Here is a 22815-nt window from a genome sequence, read left to right on the forward strand (position 1 = left end):
CAGATGCGGCAGCAGGATGTGGTCCTCTCCTATGGGCCTGCCAAGGCTTTTACCCTGTGACATGGGCATGTGTGCTAGGGCAAAAGGCAGTGGGAGGGCTCTGCACATGAGCCATGGCCTAAGGACAGGAGGCTGGGCTTCGCTAATGCTGTCCACTCTGATGTGCCGGCTGCCTTCCTACTGTCAGTCATCTGCCCTGGCCACAGTCAAGGTTCTCAATTTCCTCCCATCTGACTGGCCGAGAAGATAGTGACTAAGAGATGATGAAGGGCTACTCTGGAAGTGGTTAGAGCAACTTACCCCAGTGTTCCTGGGAGGTGGACCCTGGCCAGTTTCCCAATGGCTCCTGGATCCCAGGGTCTCTAATAAATGAGGCTGTGGTGGGCATCCAGAGGACAGTTTAGGACTTGGATTCTTGTTTTTCCTTGGTTCTTGGAACTGAACTCAGGACCTTACGCTTATGAGGCAGGCCTGGAGCCATTGAGCTATTGCTGTTTTTTTTTTTTAATTAAAAATTTTTAAATTTTATTTTTAGGGCTTTGTTCCTGATAAACCAGAAGCTCAGGGAAGTTATCCTTAGGAAGCTTAGGTATGTTCTGTGGGGCCAGAGTCATCAGCATGGGAGTGGACAGGAGCCAGTGCCAGGCTCACAGGAAGCCAGAAGAGAGTCCAAAAGGCCATCAGTGAGGTCCATTGTCGAGGTCCAGTCTCCAGTAAGCTTCACACAGAGGCAAGTCATTAGCTTTGCAAAAGCTTGAGCTTTTCTATCACCAGAAATGCTGGGGAAGGACAGGAGCTGCTAAAGAGGAAAGCTGGGGAGGGAGAAGCAAGACAGAAGCAGAGCTAAAACATGACCACTGCCCAAGCTGCCTTTCCTTCCGCTAGTCTGCACTGTCGCCTCCACCAAGCAGGTCTGTCTGAGGGACAGGACCATGGGGGCTTCGCTTGAGCCTGAGAGGAGGAAGCCATCAAAGGGCAGTGTGACCTTGGCTTTGCCTCCCTTCCCACTGAGCTGGTGTGACTTCTCCTTGGACCTCTCTTTGTTCCTGCTGGGTTCCCTTCCAGCCTGCTGCCCCTCCCTCAGAAAGCACCAAGTTTTGGGGTGGTTTTCTGTGCAGCAATTGATAAGCCCTCCCCACACACTGGTAATGAACCCAAGCACTCGCACAAGCTGAGCAAGCGGCTGAGCTCCATTCCTTTATCAAGGGACTTGTTCCGTATGACTTGATTAAGAATGCTGCGGTTATTCTGCTTACCATGAAAGCTGTTAATTCACAGTAATTTTTTGCCTTTCCACCTTCACTTTCAGGAAGCTAGGACCCCTTTGTACTCATTTTGAGCTTCTTCTAAGACTTTATTTTGTGTTGGTATAGTCGTCCTCTCCTCCACTTCTGTCAACTGGCCTTTCCTTCCCGCTCCTGGGAGGAATGTTTTACTCTGTTGTACTTTGAGGCTGATAGGTGTCCAGGCATCTCATTAAGTGCCGTTTCAAATCCTTTGGGAGAGAGGTAAAGTAAAAGCTAGAGATACATTTGCACAACAAAGATAGTGAAGTGAATAGTATTGTGGATATGAGCATGAATTTGAAGATGCACATGGCTCTGAATCTTGGCTTTTCCCTTACTAGAGATGCCGGGAATGCTGTTTTACATCTCTGAACCTCAGTTTTCTCATATGTTGAATGGGAATAATAGCTACATTATAGGGTTATAAAAGTAAACTGAGGCAATATTTGTAGAGCACTTATCATGGTAAAAACTTTATAAATAATTAAGAGGAGATCAATTAATTTGGAGCACCATCATTTGAGTTTATTGAAGCTTCCTCAGGATTAGATTCAAGCTTTGGACTTTTTTGAGGGGTGGTGGTATTGGGGAGTGAGCACAGGAACTTCATACTGAACTACATCCCCAGTCCTGTTTTAATTTTTATTGAGACAGAGTTTCACTGGGTCACAAAGTTGCCCAAGCTAGGCTTGAGTTTGTGATCTTTCTCTCTCAGCCTCCTACCCCTTGATTACAGGTGTGTGCAACCATTGTTGATTTGAGTTTTGGATTTTTATCATGAATATTTTAAAGCCAATGCTTGTCTCAATGCATCACACCAAGAGAGGCTTGGTGTCAATTTATGCCATGATCCTTCACGTTAATTTTTTCTTCTTTTTTTTTTTTGGTACTGGGGATAGAACTCAGGACCTTGCATTTGCAAGGCAGGCACAGTGCCACTGAGCTAAATCTCTGGTCTCCTTCAGGTTAACTTTGATCATTTGGATGAGGTGGTGTTTGCTAGGTTTCTCCACTGGGGAGTTAAAATTTTCCCATTCACATTTAATTGGTAACTTGAAGAGAGATTGTATGAGACACAGTAAATCTGCTGCTCTTCACCAAATTTTTACCAACCAGTTTTAGCATCCACTGATGATTTTTTCCTGAGCCAGTCAGTACTACGATTCTTTTTTTTCTCTCATTGAGTTTATTGGTACATTTTAGGTACACAGTACAGTTACATTCATCATTGGGATCTTGTACCTTTACATGACAGGCCTTGGTTCTCATTTTTCAGTAATATGATTATTGAGGCCAAAAGTTAACTTATTACATAGACATAGAGATTTATAAATTCTGCACTGAGACTGTTTCAGAAACTTAAAATTCAGACTTTTTATTGTCTAAGACTGACCAGATAAGTTACAGGGCTTGTTTTTGGATTTGATTTATCCCTATAGAACAGTGGAGAAAAGATAGTTGTTTTGCTGGGATAATCTCTGAGTCCCATCTCTTCAGTGTGTCAGCCACACACACACACACACACACACACACACACACACACACAATATGACATGATAATAATGTCTGCTTCTTAGGTTTTTGAGGAAGGTGAGGTAATGCAAGTAAAATGCCAGGCACAGTGTTAAGTACATTAATAAATTCTCAGTCAGTGTAATTATTATTGTTCCCATTATCATTAAGTAAAAAATTATTAGCCTGAATAGAAGTAAGAGGAGGTATTCCTTTTTTCTTTTCAGCACATAGGGGAGGTGAGAGCAGAGCTGATGCCCAGCCAGGGTGTGGACCCAGGGAACCCGGTTTCACCAGACACAGCAGTGCACTTGTTATGGTTTGGGACAGGAAGTCCCCCTAAAGCCTCATGCAGTCATAGGTGACTTTTTCAGAGGTGGCTGAATATAGAGTGAGTGATGCTGGGATTAAGGGCATGTGATTACTAAACCAGTAGGCTGTTTGGTTTGGCACCACTCTAACCCTGGTAGTCTGAATAAGATAAAAGGGGCAGAAAGGTGTGGTTAAGGTTCCCTTGTTGTTTGTTTTTTTTTTTTTTTTTTAAGACAGGGTCTTGCTATGTAGTTGAGACTGACCTGGAACTATGTAGCCCAGGCTGGTCTCGAACTCAGCGATCCTCCTGCCTCAGCCTCCTGAGTGCTGGTATTACAGACATGCACCACCACGACTGGCTTTTTTTGTTGTTTTTGTTAACTTCTGGCCACTGTGAACTGTTTTTCCTCTTCACAACCTGTCTGCTATGCCACCCTTCCTTGGAGCCAGCCGAATATGGACTGAAACCTCTACAAACTATGAGCTACATAAAGCTTCCCCCTTTAACTTTGGGTGTTGGGTATTTTAACTCAGCAACAAGAAAATTAACTAAGGCAGGGCTCAACAAATCAGATTATTATCACAGTTCACTGTCATAGGATCCTTATTCTTCCAGAATATGAGGCTGTTCCTCCCTATACACAGGAACCCACCACCTTAGCCCAGATGCATCGAGAGGCTTCTATTCAGGAACTTAGCTTCCAGAAGTGAAGCCCACAGCTGCCCTGACATCAGAGCTAAGTTGGAAAAACATGTTTACTGGGCAGGGAGTCTGCTGCCCCAAGGATCAGATTGCTGCCCACAGCAGTGAACTCATGGGCCAGAGTTTGCTGAGCTGGTCTTTTCTGTCACACACACAAGGACAGAAATGCTGCAGGAAGAGATCAGTGTTCCAACAAGTCCCACCAGCTTCAGTCTCACATTACCCCAAAACCATCTGCCCAGCAAAAGGAGTCCAGGAGCTTGTGGTCACCCCTGGCACCTTTGGTCCCTGCTCCCAACCTATTCACAGAAAGCACTCAATGAACTGTTTACAAGAGCCCCAAAGCTCCAGAGAAAGAAAGACTACGGAAAGGACAAAAGGATAGAAACAGCCAGGCCCAGAGGCCAGAGTTTCCAGGTTGAGTACGAGTACAGGCAGCCCTGATTATCCATTCCTAAAAGTGTCCAGAAGTACCTCTGGCGTAAGCCCACAAGAGGCCTTGTTCATTCATCCGGGTCAAGCTTCTAGGGTGTGTAAGACTTAAAGTCTCACTTTTACTCCTGGAGTGTGAACAGCCAAGAGACCTCCATGATGCTGAGCCCAAAAGCTCAGTGAGGCTCCAGGAGCTTATCAGACAGCAAGAGTCACCCAGGAAGGAATACACCAGGCAGGTTGGCAAATAGACCTTCACTAGTCTGGCCAGACGGCACTCCCCAAGCCAGGTAGCTCAGAGAGGCAGCTAGCTCAGAAACAGAGGCCATTTTATATGGGGCTAAGGGGGGAGTTTACACTCAAAACTTACAGGAAGGGGACAAAGGCAAGTGGTCATCAATCCTACACTCAACCATTACGTACTAATGATCAGCAGATCGATTATCCATTGTTCTATTTACAACTTAGATTGAGGTGTTCAGAACATTCAATTACCAGCAAGTAAGGAGTGGCGTGATTGATTTTGGGTCTCTATGCTTGTTACAGTTTCCATCTAGTTTCCCAGCTACTCCTAAGCAGTTACCTAATGACTCACAATTAATCATTACTTATCCTATGAGGGGTGGGGGGAACAACAGTCTTTGGGTCATTTGCTGGTCAACATGGAGTCACTCTAGTTGTTAGGTTCTTACAGGTGCTATGGTCCACAAGTGAAAACTAGCAGGCTATATAGGCTGAACAGTAGGAATCAGAAAGGATCAGTCATTCCTTCTTTTTTTTTTTCTTCTTGGTATGGGGGATCAAACTCAGGACCTTGTGCTTGTGAGGCAGGTGGTGGCACCACTGAGATAAATTCCTGGCCCATGGACCTATCATTCCTTAATTCTAGCAGTACATATGCATTTTACACATTAATAAGATTTTTTGGTTTTGGTACTGGATATCAAACTCAGGACCTTTCACTTGCCAGGCAGGCGTGGTACCACTGAGCTACATTGCAGGTATTAACAAGATAATTTAGTTTATTTATCTCTCTTTTAAAAATTATTTATCTCAGCCAGGCGTGGTGGCGCACACCTGTAATCCCAGCACTCAGGAGGCTGAGGCAGGAGGATTGCTGTGGGTTCGAGACCAGCCTGAGCTACATAGTGAGTTCCAGGTCAGTCTCAACTACATAGTGAGACCCTGTCTCAAAAAACCAAAAAAAAAAACAAAAAAAAAAACAAAAGCCAATTATTTATCTCTTTTTTGAGACAAGGCCTATGTCATCCTGGGTTGGGGATATAGCTCAGTAATACAGTACCTGCCCTGCAAGTGCAAGGCCCTGGGTTTGATTTCCAGTACCAAAAAAGAAAAATGGAAAAAAAATTGTCCAGGTTGGCTTTGAACTCCTGGTTCAAGCAATACTCTCGCCCCAGTCTTCTGAGTAGCTGGAACTACAAGTACCCACTGCTGAGTCAGCTAACTACAAATTTAAGAAAACCTATAGTATTTATGGCTCTGAAAGAGAAAGGATGTTTATAGGATATCTTCCATTCATTTCCGGTTGCTTTTCAGTTTAGGAGGAACAAACACAACTGGGGTATGTTGGAAAGGCAGTGAGCCCATGGGAAGAGGACGAAAGACCATATTCCACAAGAGGGAAATGGAAGATTATTACTTTACATGGTAGTTACCAAATAAATGGTCATGCCAGGCATGATTACACATAGCTCAATTCCCAGATACTTGGGAGGCTGAGGCAGGAGGATTAAGTTTGAGGCCAGCCTGGGCAACTTAGACTATCTTTCAAAATAAAATTTTAATAAGGGCTGGGGATATAGTTTAGTGTTCCTTAGGTTCAATCACCAGTAGTGGGAGGAAAAAAAAAGCAAGAGAGAAAAGAAGTGGAAATAAGAAATAAATTTCTTCCATCCTAACATTCATGGCCCTTTGTGTTCTGACTTTGTCATTTCTTCCAAGAGTTGGAGTCTATTTTTCTACCCTCTTTAATCTGAGCTGGCCTGTTTGGTTTCAGCAGCTTTGTCTCTATGGCAGTTCTTAGTCTAGATTTAGAAGTCCTCGTATATTCTGCTTTTTCTATGCTGACACTATTGGTAAGGAAGTCTAAACTCCTCAGGAACAAAAGACCACGAAAAGAGGGAGGCCAAATTGACAAGGAGAAGCCATCTAACATGTGAGCTGTCAGATGACTACAGCTGCATCACTGATTCCAAGGAAGACCAGAAGAATGACAGCTGAGCTCACTCCACGCTGTTGACCCTTGGGAAGTGAGAGTCCTTAGAAAAGAGCAGACACAGAGGGGTCATGGAGAATGATTGTACTGGAGGATATCATCGTGCAGGATGGGACTCAGGCCAAGAGGTGGATGGCACAGGACAATTTATTTTCATTTTTTTCAGCATTGGGGGTTGAATTTAAGGCTTCACCTATGCTAGGCAAGCACTCTAGTGCTAAGAAGATATATCCCTTTTTAAAGTTTGAGATAAAGTCTCACTAAGTTACCTAGATTGGCCTGAGACTTTTAAATTTCATATCTCAGCCTTTCAATAGCTTAACCTTCCTGCTTCCTTCCTCCCTCCCTGCTGTCCTTCTCTCTCTCTCTCTCTCTCTCTCTCTCTCTCTCTCTCTCTCTCTTTCTGTGAGCTGGCTCTATTAGCCAGCTGTGGGTTGACTCCAGTGATGCAGAACCAAGTTCAAGTCAGCAGCAGCCAAGTTCAAGCTGGCAGGGAGCTGAGTTCAAGCCAGCAGGAGACAAATAAATGTTGCAGGCTGAACAAATCTGGTTCCAGCCTCACAGCCAGAAAGCAGCCTGAGTTTTAGAAGTAAAGGTGCAGGCATGTTGGGATTAGCCACTACTACACCATAAATCTATGGCTGGCTTACTGAGATTAATCCACACAGATCTGGGCTCTGTGTGCCCAATTGGTTAACTAGTGACATGCCTTAAAGTGGATATTTTTTTCTTACTTTTTTCCCTTTTTAAAAAATTGATTGTTTGCTCTTATTTTATATAAATGTGAACACTGTTTTAATTTTTGCTGCTGTTATTCTGTTCTGTTCCTATTTTTATTTCTTCCTTCTCTCTTTCCATCCTGTCTTCTTCACCAGTTCCCCAAAGTTTGAGTAATTTTACTTTGTTCTACAGCCTTACTTCTAATCTCCTCCTCTTCTTCTATTTCTCTATTTTCCCCCCTAACGTCTTTTAAATTGTCTTTCCCGAGGGTAAAATTGCCATGCTGAAGGCATATTTACTGTGTAGAATTTTCTGGTTTCTTTTATATCTTGTTATATAACCACAAATCTAGTTTGTATGGTTAAAGGTGGCACATCTATAGTTACTGCAGTTTGTAATTTTCTAGGCTATGTTTGATGCTATTGTTATTGCTCATTGTACTACTTTAGCTAAGGTGACATAATTGTTCTAATCAGTTGTGCTTCCTGTTATGCCAAGGGTCATAAATAATATTATAGGCCAGTGTCAAAAAAACATCATCTAGGTCAAATAGGCAGCAACTTCTCATCCCCAATAAACTGAAGAGGTAGGATCTTGCAACACATTAAAAACCCAAAAGCCAGCTACACCTAGCAAACATCTCTGAGAAGTAGCCATTTCCTAAGGGTTCTCAATACTAGCAATAAAGCTATTTGCCATATGCAATTTACAAGCATCAACCCAGGAATTATTTCCTGTTGTTGGCTTCCTTCTTTCCGCTTCTGTTTAATTTCTTGCCTTACCTGGTGGATTCATTCTGTTTGGGGTTCACAGAATTGTGATCCTTGTTATCTCATACTAGAAAATACTTTAGAGCAATATACATTAAATTTTGAAAGATAGCTTTGTGGGGTACATCAATCTGGGTTGGATGTTGTTTTGCTTTAGAGCTTGAAATACGTTAAGCTCTCCTTGACTTGGGGAGTCTGCTTCTCAAGATTGCATTGAGAAATCTGCTGTGATTCTGATGGGCTTTCCTTTATAGGTCATTTTTTTTTTTCTCTAACAGCTTTTACTATTCTGTTCTTGTTGAACCCAGGAATTAAACTTTAAAAAAAGAAAATAAAATAAGACAGTTAAGGAAGATGTAACCCCAAACTTCCAGTTCACCAAAGGCAAACTGAGGGGGCAATGAGGTGGAACAATTTGAAACCCACCCACCTGGACACTCTGATGTGGTAACAGTAGAAGAAGCAAAGCAGATGAATGAGGCTCTAGGAAAAATCAGATCAGAAATAATTTCTCAGGTAACTATAGAGATAGTGACCATAATGAAAGACATGGTTAATGACTCTAGAGCAGATACAGATAAAAATAGATAAAAAGAGCAGCTTGGAAAAATGACAGAAATCATGAACACCCAACATGAATTCCAAAGAAATGGAATCCATGAAACAGTTTCAAACTGATATCCAGGAGATGAAAAACTCCATTAAAAGTATATGCAGCATAATGAGCCAATGTGGGGACAGAATATCATATATAGAAGATAGGGTTTTAGTTAGTGTTTGTAAGAAAGATCTATTAAAAATAGCAAGGGATCACAAAAAAATCAATCCAACAACTGCTAGATGCAATAAAGTATAACATATGATTGATAGAAGTCAATAATAAAGCAGGAGATAGCACAAATGACATACAAAACCTGTTCACAGAAGTAAAGGCAGAAAACTTCCCAACTACAGTAAAATAATTTCTCATACAGATAAGTGAGGCATATAGAACTCCAATTAGCCATGATAAAAAAAAAAAAAAGAAATCTACACCAAGGCATATAGTCAAAATTCCAGAAATTCAACACAAGAACAGAATATTAATGTTAGAGAAAAGAAACAAATCACCAATAAAGGAAAATCCATCAGAATCATGGCAGACTTCTCAACACAAACCCTCAAGTCAAGGACAGCTTGGAGTGAAGTATATCAAACCCAAAAGAAAAACAACCTCCAACCGAGGTTGATGTATCACAGAAAAATATCTTTCAAAATTGATAAAGAAATAAGATACTTTCAGGACAACATCTGAAGAAATTTATACCACCAAACCAACACTCAAAAAGATTCTAGAAAGAGATAACAAGGACTATAGTTGTATGAACCCCAACAGAATGAATGCACCAGGCAAGAGAAGTAATTGAATGGGTGAAAAAAGGAATCAATAGTAGGAAAATACTATGACAAAGATAAATTAATACATATTAGTTATAACCATGTAATGGTCAGTGTAAGTGGTCTCAATGCACAAACCAAAAGAAATAGACTGGGGGCCACAGATTTAGCTCAGTGGCGCCACTGTCTGCCTCGAAAGTTCAAGGTTCTGAGTTTGATCCCCAGTACCAAAAAGAAAAAAAAAAAAAGATTGGCAGAATGAATCAAGAAGCAAGATCCAACAATATGCTGCATACAAGAAACACATTTGCTTCAAAAAGAAATTCACAGGCTGAAATTAAAGGATGGAAAACAATTATTTCATGTGGCAGGAATTTGGGAAAAAGCAGGTGTAGCTATTCTATTTGCAAATAAAATGGATCTCAAGACAAGACTGAATAAGAGAGACAAAGAAAGTCACTAAATCCTTATAAAGGGAAAAATGAAAGAGGAAGAGATAACAATCATAGATATGCATTCACCAAATACTAGTGTACCCAACTATATAAAATGAATATTTTTGGACATGAAAAATCAAATAAGCACTAATACAATTGTAATGGAGTACCTCAATACCCCACTCTCACAAATAGACAGATTAACTAGTCAAAAAATCAACAAAGAAATATATAAATTGAACCAAACTTTTGAACAAATGGACATAGTAGAGATCTACAGAGTGTTCCACCCCATAACATCAGAATATGTATTCTTAAAAAAAAAAAAAGAATATGTATTCTTGTCAGCAATTTAGCTCAGTGGTGCCTCACCTGCCTTGCAAGCACAAGATCCTGAGTTTGATTCCTGATACAATAAATAAATAAATAAATAAAAGAATACACATTCTTCTCAGCTGCATGTGGGATGCTCTCCAAAAAGACTCACACACTAGCTCATAGAACATGCTTAAATAAATGTAAAGGAATTGAATTCTCCCATGAATATTATCAGACCATAGTGCATTGAAATTGGAAATCAATGACACAAGAACTTCGTAAACACATGGAAATTAAATAACAACCTCCTGAACAACCAATGGGTCACAGACGAAATTAAAGAAGAAATTACACAGTTTCTATAATTACACAATAAAGACAATACATACTGAAACTTGTAGGATGAAATGAAAGCAGTTCTATGAGAGAAATTTACAGTGGTGAATCCTCATATCAGAAAAACAGAGCAAGCTCAAATAAACAACCCAAGTCTGAATCTCAAGCTTCTAGAAAAAGAAGAACAAATCAAACCCAAAGCTGATAAGAAGGAGGAAACTATAAAGATCAGAGCAGAAATGTAATGGAGACTAAAAAAACGAAACAAAGATTCAATTAATCAAATAATTGTTTTTTGAAAGATTATACAAAATTGATAAACCCTAGCCAATCTTATCAAAAAAGGGGGAAAAAAGACTCGACTCCATGTAATTAAGAATGAAAAGGGTAAAATCACAACAGATCCTGCAAAAATCCAGAGGATCATCAATATCTACTTCAAAAACCTGTATTCTAATAAGATGACAAACACAGAAGAAATGGACAGATTCCTAGATGCATATGAAATACCAAAGCTGAACCAAGAAGATATAAATATTCTAAATAAACCGTTATCAGTCAATAAAATTGAAGATGTAATCAACAACAAAGAAAGCCCAGTCTGTGGTAGATTCACTGCTGAATTCAATAAGAAATTTAGGGAAGACTAAATGCTATTACTTCTTGAATTTGGTAATTGAGAGTGAAAAAATATTCCCAAATTCATCCCTGGAAGCAAGCATTACCCTGATACCAAAACCAGAGAAGGATCCAACCAAAGAGAACTACAGGCCAATTTCTCTAATAGATGCTAAATTCTGCAGCAAATCATCAAGAAGTTTGTAGCATTCATCTCAGAGAGGCAAGAATGGTTCAACTTTGCAAGTCAATAAATGTAATACAGTATTTTTTTTTTTTTGTACCAGGGATCGAACTCGGGTCCTTGTGCTTGTGAGGCAGGCCATTGAACCGCTAAGCTAAATCCCCAGCTGTAAAACAGCATATTAACTGAGCAAAGGACAAAAACTAGATGATCATTTCAATAGATGCAGAAAAGGCATTTGACAAACTCCAATACATATTCATGATAAAAATGTACAGAAAATTGAAATAGATCTCTATCTCAATCTAACAAAAGCTATATATGTTAAACCAACAGCCAACATCATACTAAATAGATACAAATTGAAAGCTTTCACTCTAAAATCAGGAACAAGTCAAAGGTATCCACTATCACAACTCTTATTCAATATAGCTCTGAAAGCATTAGCCAGAGGAATTGGGCAAGAGAAAGAAAAAAAGGAATAAAAATAGGAAAGGAAGAAGTTAACATTATTCAAGGATGACAGGATACTCTATATAGAAGACCCCCAAAACTCCACTGAAAGACTTTTAGATTTAAAAATCAAATTCAGTAACATAGCTGGATACAAAGGTAACACTCAAAAATCAATAGAATTCCTGTACACAAATAACAAACCTTATCTTTTTGTTTTGTTTTTTATTTTGGTGCCAGGGATTGAATTTGGGACCTTGCACTTTCGAGGCAGGAGGTGGCACCACTGAGCTAAATCCCTGGCCCTCAGCCCCTTCATCTTTGACAAAAGAGCCAAACACCTTCACTGGCAGATAGCCTCTTTAATAAATGATGCTGGAGGCCCAGGGATGTAGCTTAGTGGCATGGTGCCCATCTGGCAAGTGCAAGGTCCGGTCCTGAATTCAATTCCTGATACCAAAAAAGAAAAAATATATATGGTGTTGGAAAAAAGTGGCTTTCCACATACTGAAGATTGAAACTAGACCCATATCTGTCACCATGCACTAAATTAAAACCAAAATGGATCAAAGATCTAAATATTAAAATAGAAACACTAAATCTGCTATAAGAGAGAATAAGTAGAACTCTGGAAGACTGTGGTGTAGGCAGAGACTTTGTGAAAAAACTCTGATAGTACAGAAACTAACACACACAAAAAATCAACAACTGGGATCTCATCTCATTAAAAAGCTTTTTCACAGCAAAAGAAAACTGTAACAGAGTAAAGAGATAACCCACAGTGTGGGATAAATTTTTTGCCCACTGTTCCACAAAGCACCGATATCTAGAATATATAAAGAACTAAAGAACCAGACCCCCTCCAAATGGGCACCTGAAATGAATAGACATTTCTCAGATGAAGAAATAGAAATAGTAAATTAATACATGAATAAATGTTCAACATTTGGTCATTCAAGAGATGCAAATCAAAACAACTCTGAGATTCCATGCCACTCCAGAAAGAATGGCTGCTAACAAGAAATCAATAACAAATGCTGGTGAGGGTGTGTTGAAAAAAGAACCTTTCTGCATTGTTGGTGGGAGTGTAGACTGGTGCAATCACTATGGAAATCAGTGTGGAGATTCCTCAAACAACTAAAACTAGGCGTTCCACTTGACACAGGTAGTCCCCTTCTCAGTATCTTCCCCAAAGAATCAAAAGCATAGTACCACACTGACATATGCACACCCATGCTTATGGTAGCAGAGTTAGTAATAGCTAAATCTTGGAAACAACCCAAGGCCCATCAACCGATGAATGGATAAAGATGTGGGTTTTTTTTTCTTTTTATTGAGTTTATTGGTACAATCTAGGTATACAATACAGTTACATTCATTATTTGGATACTGTACCTTTACATGATAGGTCTTGATTCTCATTTTTCCCCTTGTCCCTGCCCTCCCTTCACCGCCTCCTCCCTTCCCCATTTACAAACACTTTATTTCCATTTTTTCGTTTCTCATATTTTTTTCCTCTCCCTTATTACCTTTCCCCGACCCTTCCCACTTTCCCTACACCTTTAGCCCTTTACTTCCTATTTCAAATTATTAATTATCTCATTAGGATCCTGTGTACTATTATAGTTTTTCACATCGAAGAAACTATTTGGTATTTCAGTTAAAGAAATCTCTGTAGGAACATTAAAAATAGGGAATCCTAAAATAAAACTAAAAAGGAAAGTAAAAGAGAAAAGGCAATGATGTAAGATTAAAATAATCCTTAATTCTGGAGATGAAAATAGTCCCTGAACATATTTAAATTGCTTCTTGCTCTTATAGTCTTATCTTATTCTTTTTTTTCATTATTTAGAGAATACTTTATTAGTTTCTGTAACCAAACCCAAGATGTGGGTTTTTTAATACAATGGAGTACTACACTGCCATAAAGAAGGATAAGCTTGAAATATTTTGTATTAGTTGCTTTTCTCTTGCTGAGACAAAATATCTGACACCCAAAATTAAAGGGAAGGGGTTTATTTGGCTTACAGTTCATAGAGGTTTCAGTCCATAATTGGCTAGCTCCAAGGCTGGAATGGCAAACAAGCCTCACAGAGGAGAAACAACATGGTGTGCATAAGGCAGTAAAGGTGACAAGAGAACTTTAACAGCGTCTTCCTGCCCCTTTTATCTTATTCAGATTACCTAGAGTGGGTAGCACTTACACTCTTAATCCTAGTGCCCTTCAGCCTAGCATTGCATCATGAATCAATTCCAGCTTCACACACTCTAGATGAAGCCTATCAGCACATGAAGCTTTGGGGGGACATCTAGACCCAAACCATAATACATGGTGGATGCACCTTGAGACCATAGTCTTAAGTGAGATAAATCAGACATGTGTTTAAACACCACACTGTTTCTCTGGTGTGAGAAACTGAAAGTGGAAGTAAGGACCGAAATGTATAATAGGTATTGGGAAGTGGGAAAATAATGTTCAAATGATAAGGGGAACAATGGAGAATGGAGAAGAAAGTAAAGAAGGGACAAGGAAGCAAAGAGAATAGAAGAAAAAATAAGGAAGGGAAGAGGGGTCAAAGGGAGAGAGACCTTTGGGATAAAAAGAAGCAAGCTATATCATCCTAATGATGAATGTTATCATCTAATAAATGTTACATCTAACATGTACCAATGAAGGTTTTGCCTTAAAAAATTTCATTAAATACTTCCTCAGAGGCCAGCAGTGTCACACAACACTGGTGGAGGTAATCTGGCCAGGTTATGCTTGTTAAAATCTAGCTTAGAGCTTGGTATGTAGTTCAGTGTAGAATGCTTGCCTGTTATATGTGAGGCCTTGGTTTTGATTCCTAGTGTAAAAAAAAAAGAAATTTTATTCTATAACTTCTTAGTGCTAGTCAATGAACCTCTGTTATGTTTCCCTTCCATCTCTCTATATCTCTTAAAATAATTAGAAGCCAGATGTGGTGACATGTACTCAAAATCCCACTACTCTAGAAGCTGTGATGGGAAGATCAAAAGTTTCAGGTCAGACTGGGGCAAATACAGAGATCCTAAGTACAGCTGGGGATAAAATTCAGTGGAAGAGTGCTTGCCTGACTTGCACAAGGCCTTGTGTACTTAAAAGAAGATACAGTTTCTTTTAGTTGCAAGTAAGGACTCCTAACTAATCCCTTCAATCAAAGTGACTTCAGATAAGACAAATGTATTACAGGAATACAGACTTGTCACAACAAACTAATTTCAGTAGGTTTTCCCTGAGTACCCCACGTACACAATAGGTTCCCCTCTCTTTCCAATCTCTTTTCTGTTACTTTGCTTTACTTTTCCTCAGAGTGTTCCTGTTTTTGGAAAAACTGGGGATCAAACCCAGGGTCTTATGCATTTTAGCAAGTGCTCCATCACTGAGCTCCAGCCCCAACCCTGAGCATCTATCTCCTGTCTCTCATCACAGGACCATCAGATCTATGACAGCAGTGCTTATGTATCAGTCTGTGCTCACTTGCAAAACAGATTTAATTATATATATTATATTATATTATATGTATATATAGTGGGCTTACAATGGCCCCCTATACAGATGCATGAAAGAATGCAAAAGGGCTGTCTGCAAACTGGAGATCCAAAGGATCCAGTCAAAAATTGAAGGCCTGGAGCTCATTGTAGTGTCCCATGCAAGTCTGTATAAGGAAGTCAAAAGTTCTGCAATAGAGGGATAAAAGATCTGAGTTGCAAGACTGAAGAGTCCACAGTGGAAGCTGGGAGACAGATGTCCAAAGCAAAAGCAAAGACTCATGTTCCTCTGAAGAAACAGAAGCAAGCTTTCTTCCCTTCTTTCCCTTCTACATCCCATTCTGGCTAGAAGTCTATTGGTTGGTGCCACTCATGCCTGGGTTAGGTCTTTCATCTTCAGTAAATCTACTGTCCACACAGAACTATGCTAAGCCAATCAGTTGGGTGTTTCTTCCTGAAGTTGACACGCTAGTTAACTATCACAGCATGCAGTACTTACATAAATGAATCCACAGGTGGAAACAGAGCAGAGACTTACGAAAGCCTAGGCTGAGAGCTAGAAAACCATCATGGCCTGGGACAGGTACTATCTCTAGGGCCTCTTCCTAGAGCAAGTTTATTTATCTTTACTTTTCTTTTCCCATCTCCTTTTTTGTTTCTACAGACTAGTTTGGAGAGGGAGGAATAAGAAGAAATAAATGCTTTCAGCCAGAGGCTTTCAAATTCAGTGGTTCTGATAGAGAAGTGCTACACAGGCCCTTCCCTTGCCTCCTTTTTTTACCCCCACAGAATGTCTTGTTTTGGAAATGCAAGTTTGTGTTGCTGGGCTCCTGCCCAACATATCAAAATGGTTTGTGACTGTTTGAACAGTGACTTTTCAGGAATGTTCTGTTAAGCCCTGCCCCCTCACAAGAAGGTTCTGTTAAGCTCTCCCCTCTCTCAGGAATGTTCTGGAACTCTGCCCCTCTGCTTCAGGAATGTTCTGGAACTCCCCCTTAACTTCAGGATTGTTCTGTGACTCCACCCCCCTGCTTCATTGAGCATGCTCACATGGCATGTGTTTCAGGAATGTTCTGTAACTCTTCCCCTTTACTGCAGAAATGTTCTGTGACTCTGTCCCCTGTTTTATTGAGCATGCTTGCCTACCTTGTAGATCCCTATATAAGGAGTCTCTCGTTTCTGGTAGGGCACTCAGACTCCTCTGACCTTGCTGGGGCTCGCTGGCACAATAAAGGTTTTTCTCCAACTCTTCAACTGACAACTGGATTCTCAGGTCTTCAAAGAGTGAGAGCTGGGACCCAGAGCTGCCACATTGTAAAGCTCAGCTGTGCCTTCGGAGCTATGACACTTGGCTGCCACACTGAGTTGTAACACTTAGACATGACTTTGAGCAGTGTCACTTAGTTGCAACACTGAGCTGTAACACTTAGCAGTGCCTCAGAGCTGTGACACTGAGCTGTAACATTTGGTTACATAGCACAGAGCTGCTCTGCTCTGCCACAACAGTTCATTAGAATCATTTAAAAAATATCAGTTCTAGGGTTTCTTCATTTCAAGGATTTCTACATCAAAACGTTCATGAATAAGACTCTGTAATCTATAGTTTTAAAATTCATATTTGCTGTGCATGCACATACCTATAATCCCAGGACTCAGGAGGCTAAGAGAAGAGAATCACTGTGAGTTTGAAGCCAGTCTTGGCAATATAGTTCAGGCCAGCCTGAACTACATAGCAAGACCCTGTCTCCACAAGGCAGGCATGGTGCCACTGAGCTAAATCCTCAGCCCTTTTTTTTTTTTATTACTACATGCATATAGTACATAGTGATTGTGAGAGAGACCACCCCTCCATATGAAATTGGATTAACTATGGGTTAATTGTGTTATTAGGCAAGTATGTGTTAACTGTGCTATTAGGCAACTATGGATTAACTAGGTAACTATGCTCTTTCTAGAATGTACTTGAGTAGCCATGACAACTTCTGTAATCTATCTCCAAAGGAGCATAATGGACTCAAAGTCCTGCCAGAATTCTTCGCTCTCCCTGCTCTACTGCTCTGCTTTATGCAAATCCTGCTTGCTATATTCCTAAGGAAACTCCAATGAAATTAAGCTTCATAAATATAAAAAGAGGCATATAAAGAAGTGCAAACTTCTATTCAGGGCTCTCAGGATTGACAGGTCACTTGCTGAGCCGCCAGCATTATTAAAAACTGCTTTTTGCTCCTATCTTCACGTTAAGAAGACTTCTGTCTGGAGTCCTCACAGTTTCCTGCTACAATTACATTCATATGGAGAATTGGTACATGTATGTAATGCATCTTAATTCTTTTTATTCCCCCTTTCCCCTTCCTCCACACTCCATCTCCAGATCCCTTTAACATTTGTGAAAGATCTAGCCCCATTTCTCATTGTCTTTTATTTTGTTCTTTAAATTATTTTTACTTTGAGTTTTTCATATAAGAAAAGTTATACATTTTTTAAACTTGTGTATCTGATTTATTTCACCTAATATTATGATTTCAAGGTGCATCCATTTACCTACAAATGACTCAAATTTATTCTTCTTTGTGGCAAAGTAGTATTCCATAGTGTACCCCACATATTCTTTACCCATTCACCTGTTGATGGACATATAGGCTGTCTTAGTTACTTTTTTCTCGTTGTTGAGACAAAATACCCAATACCCAAGTTAAAGGAGATAGGGTTTATTTCGCTCACAGTTTGTAGAAGTTTCAGTCCATAATTGGCTGGCTCCAAGGCAGAGTGACACATAGCAGAGGGACATTGCAAAGGAGAAACAGTTCATGGTGCATTGTAGCAAAAGTAACAAGGGAATTTAACAGCCTTTCTTCCCTCTTTATCCAGACTACTTAGGGTGGGTAGCACTCATAACTTTAATCCTAGGGCCCTTGAACCTAGCCTTGCAACACGAATAAATCACACACTCTAGATTGAGCCACCTCTAAAAAAGCCCCATCTATGTCTGCATGAGGCTTTGGAGAGACATCTATACATGAGCCATAACATAGGCCACTTCCAAGATTTAGCTATTATGTATTGTGCTGCTGTAAATAGGGGTATATGTGTTTCACTGTAATATGATGTCTTTAACTCTTTCAGGATGATACCTAGGAAAGGAAAATCTGGGTCAAATGGAATTTCTAATTTTAGTTTTTTGAGGAATCTCCATGTTGATCTATATAGTAGTTATACAAAAACACTCTCTTTAAAAATTCATCCAATTTCACAAGTGTCCATAAAGTATATTAGTACTATCATTGAAAGAGAAGAGTAATAGGTGATACATTAAAAGATCTAGTGTCTACTCTTGCCTCTTGCCACCCACACAACATCTTCTTGGGCAAGTCATCTTACTCTTCTGATGTTAGTTTCCCCGACCAAAAAAAAAAAAAAAAGATAATATTTTTCCTGTTTCTTTTTCAGAGTAATATAACAATTAGATGAGTTGATACAAAAAATTTTGCAAATGCCAGCTACTGTGTTTTTTTTACAGATTCCATGGTTTCTTTAAATTGTATAGTTATGAGTTTCCAGTAATCATTTTAACAGAAGAACAGAGTTCTAAATTTAACAATGTCCTTTTATGAGTGAATGTTATCTACCCACCACCTGGTTTTATGTTATAAACATTATGAAACCTTTAATTTCTACAATACTTATCACTACTATATATCATTTAGAAATAGGTTCTATTGCTCTTAAATTGCTTTACTAGTTGGAGTTGTTCTCTTATTCTCTTTTCCTAACCTCTTTGTAAAATTACCAAGTATAGGCCTGTTTTGGGCTTGTCATGTGTTTTCCAAGGCACCAGGTGTAAACCTAGGAAGTTGGTGCTCCAGAAATACTCGCTCATGAAGTGACTGATAAGAGGAAGACACCTATATGAAAACTGAGAGTATATTCCCTATTTGTTATTACCAGCCAAGTGAGCAGACAGTCTCATTAATGCCTGCCAGTTTATTTCTTCTTTCTCTCCTCTCAATTTTTATGGAATTCAGGAGAGATGGCTGACAGTTTGTGGGTGGGAATAGATTCAACAAGGACTAGAACTTCAAGGCTATATCTTTCTGTTCTGCTAAAGGTCTGATTGGAATTGTGTATGATGAGGAGTGTATCAGAATGTGTGAATTTTATAGAACATGTTTAAGTGGAACAATGACAGATGAAGCTCTTGGAATTATAAGAATTAATTATTAAAAAGTTAGGTAATGCTTAGACTAAAATATTAATACAACTCAGCACTATATAATATTTTTTCCTCTGGATTCTCAGTGTCTTCAATCTTGATGTATTAAATCTCATAAACTATTTGGGAAACAGTAAGAAAGGTATCAATACATTAAGTAATGAATGGGTGTTTTAGTTACTTTTCTCAATGCTGAGACAAAATACCCAACAACCAAAGTTAAAAGAGGAAAGGTTTATTTTGACTTACAATTTGTAGAGGTTTAAGTCCATAGTCAGCTGGCTCCAAGGCAGGGAGGCATGGCAGAGGGGCACTGCAGAGTAGAAACAGTCCATGGCAAAGCAGGGCAGACAAAAGGCAACAAGCAAGTGACAAGCAGGGACCCTCTTGCTAACCCTTATATCTTATCTAGCCTACCTTTAGGCAGATAGTACTCACAACCAGGGTAAGGCATCCTTAATGCCTCCCAGAACTATACCAAATTAATCAGTGGATTAATTTAGTAATCTCACACTCAGGTCTCAGCATCACACACTCCAGATCCAGCCACTTCTGAAAAGCCCCAACTATCACATGAGGCTTTGGGAGGACATCCAGATACAAACCACCTTCCATAGCACAAAGGTAAACTAAAATAAAACCAAGTAAAGTGACTTGATCCTTCAGATTTGTCAAACAGAATTATTAAAAGTTGAATCCAGGTTAGGAGCTTTTTTCAGGGTAACATTGCCCAAAGAAGAGAGGAAGATCAAGTCCCTTCCTCTTGCCAGTCAGATTCCTCTGGAATGAATGCTTTGAAATATTATGTGGAAAAATGGAACTATCCAGGAATGGTCAAAGATCCTGCAGTCCAGCAGAAGGTGCTTTTGGATTTAAGCTTTCTTGACAATTGCCTCCTTCTGAGCAGCTAACTTCATTTCCTGCACTCTCCCACCATTCTGCCCCCCACTTCAAAGTCTCAGCAAAGGACCAACAGTGCTTTTGGGAAAGAGCTATTATTGTCCTACATATCTAGTCTAGAGTTCTTTTTATGTTCTCAGCAAATCTGTATTTCAGACCTGAGCATCATGCTCTACCTCACAAATAAGACTAGGAGTAGGAAAAAATCAGCCCCCCCCAAATACAAACACCCGATTCAAAAATGGGCATCTGAAATGAACAGACATTTCTCAGACAAAGAAGTAAAATCAGCAAATAAATATATGAAAAAATGTTCCATATCACTGGTCATTAGAGAGAGGCAGATGAAAACAATACTGAGATTCCACCTCATCCCACAAAGAATGGCTGGTATCAAGAAATCAACCAACAACAAATGTTGGCAGGGTTGTGGGGAGAAAGGAACCCTTCTCCATTGTTGGTGGGAGTGCAAACTGGTGCAACCACTATGGAAATCAATGTGGAGATACCTCAAAGAGCTGGGATTAGAGGTTCCATTTCACCTAGCCATCCCTCTGCTGGGTATCTTTCCAAAAGAATTAAAAGAATTATACCACAATGATATTTACACACTCATGTTTATAGCAGCTCAGTTTGTAATAGCTAAAATTTGGTAACAGCCCATTTGCCCATCAGTTGGAGACTGGATAAAGAAGATGCGGTTTTTCTATAAAATGGAGTACTACTCAGCCATAAAGAATGAGAGATTAGAGTCATTCATAGGAAAATGGATGCATATTGAGGAATACTCTTAAGTGAAATAAATTAGTCACACATATGAAAAACTATAATTATAAATAATATCCTAATGGTATAATTGACAATGTATAATGAGAAGAAAAGGGCTAAAGTTGTAGGGGAAGTGGGAAGGGTAGGGGAAAGGAAATAAGGGAAAAGGAAAAATATGAGAAAATGAATATATGGAAATAAAGTTTTTGTAAATAGGGAAATGAGAGGAGGGGGTGAAGGAAGGACAAGGGTATGGGGAAAAAATGAGAACCAAGACCTGTCATGTAAAGGTACAAAATCCCAATGGTAAATGTAACTGTACTGTATACCTAAAATGTACCAATAAACTCAATGAGAAAAAAAAATAGGAGTAGGACTCCAGTACTACTTCCCTTTCCTGCCTTCAGTTGCTACATCTTTTTTTGGTGGTACTCCAGGCTTCATACATGCTAGGTAAGCACTCTGCTACACTAGGCTACATCTCCAGCACCCTATGTCTCCACCTTTAAAAAAAGTTTGTTTGGGGCAGGGGATTTAGCTCAGTGGTTCTGCTGCCTGCCTCGCAAGAACAAGGTCCTGAGTTCGATCCCCAGTACAAAAAAAAGAAAAAAGAAAGAAAAAAAAAAGAAAATGATTTCTAAATTGAAAAATTCTATAAAAGATAGCAACATTTATTAATTTTTATTTTTAATCTCTTGGACCTTCCAAAATAATTTATTCTGTCTGCCAAGATGTAGGGAGTAACAGGAAGTCTTGCAAATAAAACTAGATGAGCAAACCATTAGAGTCCAGAGAAAACCCTGCCAGAGAGTGAAACAACACTATTAAATACATACAGTGCCCAGGGATTCTTATACTTGAGTTATGAGAAAGATTTATTCATTCACCACTTATTTATCAAGTCTTCCTACCAATCTCTTCAAACAGTAGATAGTGAGGCATTTACAATCTAATATAGAAGAGACTGGCTTAGCATACATACATACATACATACAGGTAATAAATCAGAGTCATATACAGAAATACAGAACCATCTCCCAACTTAACACTTTTTAATTGGTCTTCAAATTAAGCAGAAATGCCTTAGTCTGGCGTTTAATAAGTTTTTTCTGTTTCCTACATTTTTAGTTTTCTTGTATACTTCTACAGAAGTCTTGTCCACAGAAATACAATGCAAACACATATGTGATTTTATTTTTGCCTGTAGTTATATTTTATTTTTTCAAGATAAGCTCCAAAAGTTTGTTGCATCAAATGCCACAGAAAATGGGTCAAAATAATACATGAACAACTTTTAAGAAAAATTTCCCACACATTGACATTGGTATCTATTCAACTAACCAAAAATAGAAAGTTCCCATCAATTTCTCTTGATGATGATTTAATAGTAACAAATTGCAGAATTTTCTGTTTTTAGCCACTACTTAAATTTAAGCATATTGTAATCTTACTTCCCAGATAGATGATTCACCAAAGTTTGACATTTAAAAATTAGCATTTAGAGTGTGCTGTTTGATTTAGGGAAAAGATACACCCACTGACTTTCTCATAGCACTGTGTGTGTGAGTGTGTGTGTGTGTGTGTGTGTGTGTGTGTGTGTGTGTGGGGTTAACAATTCTGACCTAGTCCCAAGAAGTACTTCGCCCCTCTGCACTAATGTGGCTGGTAGCCCTCTCTCAAATAAGAAATTAACTTGTATTTGTAAAAGAGTAGAGAGACAAACTCATATATAT

At 39.3% G+C, this 22815-nt stretch overlaps 1 long non-coding RNA gene across 1 annotated transcript in view; it reads right to left on the reverse strand.

The window, feature by feature from the left end:
- Positions 1-540: 540 nt before the first annotated feature.
- Positions 541-22815, reverse strand: part of LOC104865026 — a 33734-nt gene continuing 11459 nt past the window's right edge. The window contains exons 2-3 of the long non-coding RNA XR_004514362.1: positions 1257-1495; positions 541-812 (exon numbers count right to left, since the gene is read on the reverse strand). This is a non-coding gene — a long non-coding RNA (uncharacterized LOC104865026). The remainder of the gene's footprint in view (positions 813-1256; positions 1496-22815) is intronic.

The sequence above is a fragment of the Fukomys damarensis genome, unplaced genomic scaffold, assembly GCF_012274545.1.
Source record: "Fukomys damarensis isolate Sample0158 unplaced genomic scaffold, DMR_v1.0_HiC HiC_scaffold_4, whole genome shotgun sequence".
Classification (NCBI taxonomy): domain Eukaryota; kingdom Metazoa; phylum Chordata; class Mammalia; order Rodentia; family Bathyergidae; genus Fukomys; species Fukomys damarensis.